The sequence below is a fragment of the Heterodontus francisci genome, unplaced genomic scaffold (assembly GCF_036365525.1).
Source record: "Heterodontus francisci isolate sHetFra1 unplaced genomic scaffold, sHetFra1.hap1 HAP1_SCAFFOLD_349, whole genome shotgun sequence".
NCBI lineage: Eukaryota > Metazoa > Chordata > Chondrichthyes > Heterodontiformes > Heterodontidae > Heterodontus > Heterodontus francisci.
In genome coordinates, this window is record NW_027140807.1 from 47,356 (window position 1) to 56,720 (window position 9,365).

A 9,365-nucleotide genomic window follows, 5' to 3' on the forward strand; every position below is an offset into this window, starting at 1 on the left:
TAAAGATAGAGTTGAATATATAGAGAGACAGAGAGATAGATCACCAGGTAGAGAGATAGATTGGTATCGAGAGAGGTAGAGAAATAGAGAGTTGGAAGGAAAGTCAGACAGGTAGAGAAATAGCGAGCTACATGGAGAGACAGTCACTGCCCCTGTAAAAGACAGGAATGTTAATTCGCATTCTACCATTTTACGCCAGCTTTGCAGCCAGTGGTAGAGTGGGGAATAGAGAGAGAGGGAGCGACAGAGATGGAGAGAGTGGGATGGAGAGAGAGGGATGGAGACAGAGGGATGGTTAGAGAGGAATGGAGAGAGAGGGATGGAGAGAGAGGGATGGAGCGAGAGGGATGGAGAGAGGGAGCGACAGAAAGTTATTGATAAGTCACGAACTCATTGAAGGGCGGAGTGTTTTCGAGGTGATGAATGTTCTCCTTGTGTTCCCAGGTCACTTAAACTGTGTTCCAGACTCTGATGTTTATCATGGTCCAACAGCGCACTCTGCTGTCCCTTTGGAGAAAGAAAACGCAGTGAAATAAAACCACACCGTATCTATCTATCTGTCTATCTGACTGTCTGTCTGTCTTTCTGTTTTTATCTGATCTTCATTTCAGATATTAAAATCTTTAATAATCTCCCTTAGACCGCTTAAAGTTTACTCTTGTCTTCTCCTTTCTGGAGAAATAATCCCCCGATGTTCAAACTTTCTTGATAACTTTAACCTCTGTGTTCTGATATCATTCCTGTAAAGTCTATTTCACAATTCCCCTGTGTTTCAATATCTAACCACTCAATTTCTATTTAAATCCGCCCAGTCTTCTTGTGAAAAACATGTTCCCAATGATAAAAACACCCAACAGGACGCAGCACCGCCTGGTTTTATCTGAAACAGGTATTTCCTGCTGCCTTTGGGGTTTTTGTTGAACTGCTCCATCGCTCTGAGTCACTGTGAAGACTCCAGGCACAGAAATACACGGCCGAGTGATTCTCCCACAGGCTGGAGGACTCCAGGTTGAACTCGTACTCATTCGGTCTCTCAGCGGTGAAACCATCCACTGTCCCCTCTGGATCCACATAGTTAGCAGTATTGGAGTAAAACATCAACAGCGGCTCCTTCCCCGGCTCTTGTCTGTACCAGTACATGTTGAAGTTACTGCGGCTCCCCTCCACAGTGCACCTCAGTTCCACTCCTTTCCCGGGAAATCTGGAGACAGCGGCGGGAGTCTGGCGGATAGTCTGTGAGTTCACATCTGGGAGAGAGATGGAGAGAGGAGGAGATCAGTAAACAGGGAACATCTGGGAATGAAAGGGAGACAGGGAGAGGAGAGGAAGGTTATTAACGATAATCTTTGTATTTCATACTCACTTACAATGAAATAGGATTATCAGACACAGTAACTGATACATCTTTCACTTCAACTTGTTCTCTTAATAGACACAGGAGTGAGATCAGGAGCTTAGACTCTTGTGAGGGTCCAAATCCACTCTTTACAAATCATTGGGAGGAACATGAAGAGCATTAGGAAGTGATACAATGTTGGAGACGCCCATTCCCCCAGGTCAACAAATCAGAATTGAATTGGCTGCCAATCTGCTTCTCTCTCTCTCTCTCTCTCTCTCTCTCTCTATCTATCTATCTATCTCTATCAGAGTTTACCTTCCGCTCTCTTGCACTCCCTCTCTGTCTCTCTCTCTCTCTCACCTCATGTGTCTCGGGATATGTCTCCCACTCTCTTCCTTTCTTAGACTCTCTCTCCCTCTCTATCTCAGTCTATCTTCACTCACTTTCTCTCTCTGACTCTCCCTCTCTCCTCATATATCTAAGGTTATGTCTCCCATTCTCTCCTTCTCTCTGACTCTCCCTCTCTCATACTCTTGTTATCTCTTTAGTTATTTCCCTTTCTCTGCCTCTCTCTAGATCTATCTCCCTATCCATCGCAGGCTCTTTATCACAGTCTCTCTTTCTCTCCGTCTCTCTCTCATTATGTGTCTCTTGCTGTCTCACTGTCTTTGCCTCTATCTCCGTCTCCCTCTCTGTCTCAGTCACTTTAACTCTGTCTGTCGTTTTTCCTCTCACTCACTGAACCTCGCTCTCTCTTTCACACACATGCACTCTCGTTCTCTCTCTAAAGGAGTGGGTGTCCTTGTCCTGCTAATGTGTATCAAGCTGGATCGACATGATCTCCTGCTATCTTAGTTGTCTCACTAAATCCTTCTCAAAGCCATTGTCTGGTCCATGGTCCTGGATCCCCCTCTGCTGTCCCTGTGGAGAAGGTAAACACAGGGTCAGTGCATAAAAACCCAGATTATTGTCATTGATTCCTGATAGTTACATTCTGAGATCTCGTGACATCCTCATTAATCATTCATTGCACCCTCAGCAGTACCTGTTAATCTAGTGTGTCACTACAATCATAACTCAACTCTTTTTTTTGTAACAAACACTTTCACTCTGCATAAGGAAACAACAGGTAGAGGCACCGAACGGTTTTATCCCCCACAGGTGTTTCCTGCTGCCTTTGGGATTTTTGTTGAACTGCTCCATCTCTCTGAGTCACTGTGGTCTTTCCAGGCACAGAAATACACGGCCGAGTGATTCTCCCACAGGCTGGAGGACTCCAGGTTGAACTTGGAGTCAGTCGGTCACTCGGCGGTGAAACCCTCCACCGTCCCCTCTGAGTCCACCCTTTGTGCAGTTAGGGAGTAAAACATCAGTTGCAGCTCCTTCCCCGGGTATTGTCTGTACCAGTACATGTAAGGGTTACTGGTACCATCCACGGTGCATTTCAGCTTCACCTGCTCCTCAGAACATCTGGAGACAGTGGCGGGAGTCTGGAGGATAGTCTGTGAGTTCACATCTGGGAAAGAGACAGGGAAAGGAGGAGATCAGTATACAGGGAAATTCAGTCCAGTGGGGAGAGAGAAAGAGAGAGAAGGAGAGAACGAAATAAATAAAAACATATCCTAAAGAAATGTTAAGTAGAATTATTGTTTCAATAAAATCCCTTACGGTGAAACAGGGTGATCAGAGTCAGTAACAGATACATCTTTTACTTTAAGCTGCCTTCTGAATCTGCAAAGGGGAGACAGCAGGAGTGATGAGTGTTGTCAATAACCAACCCACTCTTTACAAATCATTGGGAGGAACAGGGAGAGCATTAGGAAGTGATGCAGAGATGGTGACGTTCATTTCCCACATCAACAAATGAGAATCGAGTTGGTTGCCAATGTCCCACTTTCTCTCTCTCTCTCTGTCTCTCCCTGTCCTTTACTTGTGATGCTCCTTTCTTCCTCTCTGTCTCTCTTCTATGCCTCCCTATATGTCTCAGTCTGTTTATTTCAGACTCTCTCTCACAGATACACACACATTAGGTCTCTCTCTCTGTCTTTGTTTGTCTCTCTCGCTGTGTGTGTGTGTCTCTCTCTCTCTCTTTGTCTCTCTAAGGATGTGGATTTCCTTCTCCTGGTCATGTATATCAACCTGGAGGACTGTATGTTCTCTCACTGTTTCAGTTTTCCTGTGAACTCCTTCTCAAAAACCATTGTACATCACATGGTCCTAGAGCTTCCTCAGCTGTCCCTGTGGTCAAAACATAAACAGTGTCAGTCTATAACGGCCCCAGTCCTTTTATTGTTATTCTTTCCTGATAGTTACAATCCTGAGATCACGGGATATTCTTATTCAATGAGTTGGAAGATGAATGGGCACGGATACAAAGCTGTGCATGTGTGTGCGTGTGTTTTTCACTCGCTCTGTCTTTAGTTCACTGTCTCCCTCTGTTTTAGTGCTTACTGTCTTTCTCTCCCTGTCTCATTCTGTGTGTGTGTGTGTCTGTCACCCAATCTGTCTCACTCTCTTCCTCTGTGTTTTTTTTGCTTTTCTCTCGCACTTCCTTCTTCCCCCTCTCTGTCCTCCTCTCTCTCCTCTGTCTGTCTCTATGTCTCAGTCGCTTTCCCTCAGTCGCTTTCTCTCAGTCTCTCTCTCAGTCTCTCTCTCTCAGTCTCTCTCTCTCAGTCTCTCTAACGCTCTCTCTCTCTGTCCCTCTCTCACTCTCTGTCTCGCTCTGTCTCTCAGTCTCTCTCTCTGTCTCTCTGTCTCAGTGTCTCTGTCTCAGTCTCTTCCTCTGTGTTTTTTGTTTTCCCTCTCGCTCTTTCTTGTTCCCCCTCTCTGTCCTCCTCGCTCTCCTCTCTCTTCTCCTCTCTGTCTCAATCTCTCTTTCTCAGTCTCTCTCTCAGTCTCTCTCTGTCTCAGGCTCAGTCTCTCTGTCTCTTTGTCTCAGTCTATCTGTCCCAGTCTCTGTCTCTCTGTCTCAGTCTCTCTGTCGCTGTCAGTTTTCCTCTCAATCTTGTTCTATCCCTCTCTCACACACTCGGTCTCCTTCTCTTTGTCTCTCTCGTTGAGTGTGTGTGTATCCCTCTCGAAGGTGATGAATGTGCTTCTCCTGTCAATGTGTATGAAGCTCGAGGGCTGTATGATCTCTGCCTCTTTCTGTTTTCCTATTAAATGTTTGCCAGGCCATTGTGTATTCATGGTCCTAGAGCACCCTCTGTTAACCCTACAGAGGAGGAAAACTCAGTGTCAATGCAGAAGAACTCAAGTCGTTTTATAATTGATCTTTCCTGATAGTTAGAACCTCTGATCTCGTGTTATCCTTGTCAATTGTTCTTAGCACATTCTCTACTACCTGTATATCTAATCTCTCACTACCACTCTGACCCATCTCTTCTTGTTATCATAAACACTTTCGCTCTGCAAAACAAAAGAAATTCGAGGCTTCGGGCAGTTTTACCCTCCACAGGTGTTTCCTGCTGCCTTTGGGGTTTTTGTTGAACTGCTCCAACTCTCTGAGTCACTGTAATCTCTCCAGGTACAGAAATACACTGCCGTGTGATTCTTCCGCAGGCTGGAGGGCTCCAGATTGAACTGGGAGCTAGTCAGTCTCTCGGCGGTGAAACCGTCCACCGCCTTCTCCGGATTTATGTGATCAGTACCTGTGGAGTAAAACATAAACTGTGGCTCCTTCCCCGGGTATTGTCTGTACCAGAACATGTCAGGGTTACTGCTGCCCTGCACGGTGCATTTCAGCTTCACCTGCTGCTCAGAAAATTTGGAGACAGCGGCGGGAGTCTGGTGGATAGTCTGTGTGTTCACATCTGGGAAAGAGACATGGAGAGGAGGAGATCAGTAAACAGGGAACTTCAGTCCAGTGGGAGAGAGAAAGAGAGAAATAAATAAATAAAAACATCACCTAAAGAAATGTTAAGTAGAATTATTGTTTCAATAAAATGCCTTACGGTGAAACAGGTTGATCAGAGTCAGTAACGGATACATCATTTACTTTAAGCTGCCCTCTGAATCAGCAAAGGGGAGAGAGCAGGAGCGATGAGTGTTGTCAATAACCAACCCACTCTTTACAAATCATTGGGAGGAACAGGAAGGGCATTAGGAAGTGATGCAGAGATGGTGACGCCCAGGTAAACAAGTCAGAGTGGAGTAGGTTGACAATGTCTCTCTCTCTCTCTCTATTTGCATATATCCAGCTTTATGTCTACAACTCTTTCACTCTCTTTCTCTCTCTGTATCTGTGTGTGTTTGTGTGTGTGTGCATCTTTCTGTCTCTGTCTCCCTCTGTCCCGTTCATTTCCACTGAGCTTTTCCTCACGACGTCTCCCTGATTCACCCTCTCTGTCTCTATGTTTCATCACCGGATTGATTGAGAACCAGAGGTCATTTATTGAAGGTAATTGGCAGAAGATCCAAAGGTGAACTGAGGAAACGTTTTGACACAGTGAATGGTTAGGATCTGGAATGCACTACCTGAGAGTGCGGGGGAGGCAGATTCAATCGTGGCTTTCAAAAGGAATTTTGAATAATTATGTGTAAGGAAAATGTGCAGTGTTATGTAGAAAGGGCAGGGGGAGTGGGACCAGCTGCAGAGACCAAATACAGCAACAGGCTAACAGCATTGTGGAACATCCTGCATTCAGGCTGCAAGTGTGACCCTGAGATTCCGGTTAGCGGATACTTTTAATTCTCATTCCCACTCCCACCCTGACCTCTCTGTCCTCGACCTCCTTCTCTGCTCCAGTGAAGCTCAACAGAAACTCGAAGAAAAGCACCTCATCTTTCAATTGGATTCTTTACAGCTTTCTGGGCTCAACAGTGAGTTAAACAATTTCTGATCGTAACCACTGCTCCGGTTTATATGGGCAGAGGTTTGTTGGTAATGATTGTGTTTCTGCCATTTCCATCTCCACTAGACCCATCTCTTGTTCTTTACTTGACCCATTAACATCCCCTTTGTCTTGCACCAGCCTTAGTTTTGTTATTAAATCTCTCCTGCATTCCTCCGATTCTCCCTCTCCCTGGCTTTGTGCTGCTTAAAAGTTGATAGACCTCTAAATCCTTCCAGTTCTGCTGAATGATCTAGGACCTGATATGTTAATTTTTCCCCCTCCACAGAGGCTGTCTGACCTGATTAGTATTTCCATCCTTATTTATTTATAACCCAGAAACGCAATGAGCACCAATATAGTGACAGAGCCCCAAGAACCTAAACCATCCAGCATCTGCGGTATCTTGTGTTCAGTTCACCAGACTGTAACCGGGATGTATTTCTATAATTATCAGGAGAGGTTCATAGACAAGTTTCAAAGTCCCTATTGAAACATCATCAATAATCTGATACTTATCACGGTCCTACACCGCCCTCTGCTGTCCCTTTGGATAAAGACAACACAGTCGGTGAATAAAACACAACAGTGTCTGTCTGCCTGCCAGCTATCTATCGACCTATCTCCCTAGCTATCTGATCTTCACTTCACACATTAAACCCTTTCATAATCTTTCTAAGAACTATGAATGTTCAGCCTTCAGACTTCTCCTTTCTGGAGCAAAGATGTTCAAACTATCTTTGTTCCGATATCATTCCTGTCAAGTCTATTTCACAATTCCCCTGTGCTTCTATATCTAACCTCTCACTTTCTGTTTAAATCCGCCCTGTCTTCTTGTGAAAAACACTTTTCCAATGCCAAAAACAACCAACAGGACGCAGCACAGCCTGGTTTTATCTGAAACAGGTGTTTCCTGCTGCCTTTGGGGTTTTTGTTGAACTGCTCCATCTCTCACTGTGAAGACTCCAGGCACAGAAATACACGGCCGAGTGATTCTCACGCAGGCTGGAGGACTCCAGTTTGAACTCGTACTTATTAATTTTCTCGGCGGTAAAACCTTTCCCCGTCCCCTCTGGATCCACATAGTTAGCAGTACTGGAGTAAAACATCAACAGCGGCTCCTTCCCCGGGTGTTGTCTGTATCAGTACATGGAGATGCTACTGCTGCTCCCCTTGACAGTGCACATCAGTTCTACTCCTTTCCCGGGAAATCTGGAGACAGCGGCGGGAGTCTGGTGGATAGTCTGTGAGTTCACATCTGGGACAGAGATGGACAGAGGAGGAGATCAGTAAACAGGGAATTTCTGGGAATGAAAGGGAGACAGGGAGAGGAGAGGAAGGTTATTAACAATAATCTTTGCAATTCATACTCACTTACAGTGAAACAGGATTATCAGACCCAGTAACAGATACATCTTTCACTGTAACTTGTTCTCTTAATAGACACAGGAGTGACAGTAGGAGCTTAGAGTCTTGTGAAGGTCCAAATCCACTCTTTACAAATCTTTCCTGCTGCCTTTGGTGTTTTTGTTATTAGAATTAGAATTAGAACATTACAGCGCAGTACAGGCCCTTCGGCCCTCGATGTTGCACCGACCTGTGAAACCATCTGACCTACACTATTCCATTTTCATCCATATGTCTATCCAATGACCACTTAAATGCCCTTAAAGTTGGCGAGTCTACTTCTGTTGCAGGCAGGGCGTTCCACGCCCCTACTACTCTCTGAGTAAAGAAACTACCTCTGACATCTGTCCTATATCTATCACCCCTCAACTTAAAGCTATGTTCCCTCGTGTTTGCCATCCCCATCCGAGGAAAAAGACTCTCACTATCCACCCTATCTAACCCTCTGATTATCTTATATGTCTCTATTAAGTCACCTCTCCTCCTCCTTCTCTCCAACGAAAACAACCTCAAGTCCCTCAACATTTCCTCGTAGGACCTTCCCTCCATACCAGGCAACATCCTAGTAAATCTCCTCTGCACCCTTTCCAAAGCTTCCACATCCTTCTTCTAATGCGGTGACCAGAACTGCACGCAATACTCCAGGTGCAGTCTCACCAGAGTTTTGTACAGCTGCAGCATGACCTCGTGGCTCCGAAACTCGATCCCCCTACTAATAAAAGCTAACACACCATATGCCTTCTTAACAGCCCTATTAACCTGGGTAGCAACCTTCAGGGATTTATGCACCTGGACACCAAGATCTCTCTGTTCATCTACACTACCAAGAATCTTCCCATTAGCCCAGTACTCTGCATTCCTGTTACTCCTTCCAAAGTGAATCACCTCGCACTTTTCCGCATTAAACTCCATTTGCCATCTCTCAGCCCAGCTCTGCAGCCTATCTATGTCCCGCTGTACCCTACAACATCCTTCGGCACTATCCACAACTCCACCGACCTTAGTGTCATCTGCAAATTTACTAACCCACCCTTCTACACCCTCTTCCAGGTCATTTATAAAAATGACAAACAGCAGTGGCCCCAAAACAGAACCTTGCGGTACACCACTAGTAACTAAACTCCAGGATGAACATTTGCCATCAACCACCACCCTCTGTCTTCTTTCAGCTAGCCAATTTCTGATCCAAAGCTCGAAATCCCCTTCAACCCCATACTTCCGTATTTTCTGCAATAGCCTACCGTGGGGAACCTTATCAAACGCCTTACTGAAATCCATATAGACCACATCCACGGCTTTACCCTCATCCACCTGTTTGGTCACCTTCTCGAAAAACTCAATAAGGTTTGTGAGGCACGACTTACCCGTCACAAAACCGTGCTGACTATCTCTAATGAACTTATTCTTATCAAGATGATTATAAATCCTGTCTCTTATAACCTTTTCCAACATTTTACCCACAACCGAAGTAAGGCTCACAGGTCTATAATTACCAGGGCTGTCTCTACTCCCCTTCTTGAACAAGGGGACAACATTTGCTATCCTCCAGTCTTCCAGCACTATTCCTGTCGACAATGATGACATAAAGATCAAGGACAAAGTCTCTGCAATCTCCTCCCTGGCTTCCCAGAGAATCCTAGGATAAATCCCATCTGGCCCAGGGGACTTATCTATTTTCACACTTTCCAAAATTGCTAACACCTCCTCCTTGTGAACCTCAATCCCATCTAGCCGAGTAGCCTGAATCTCAGTATTCTTCCACTCTGCTAAACGAAAGAAGTTCTAGG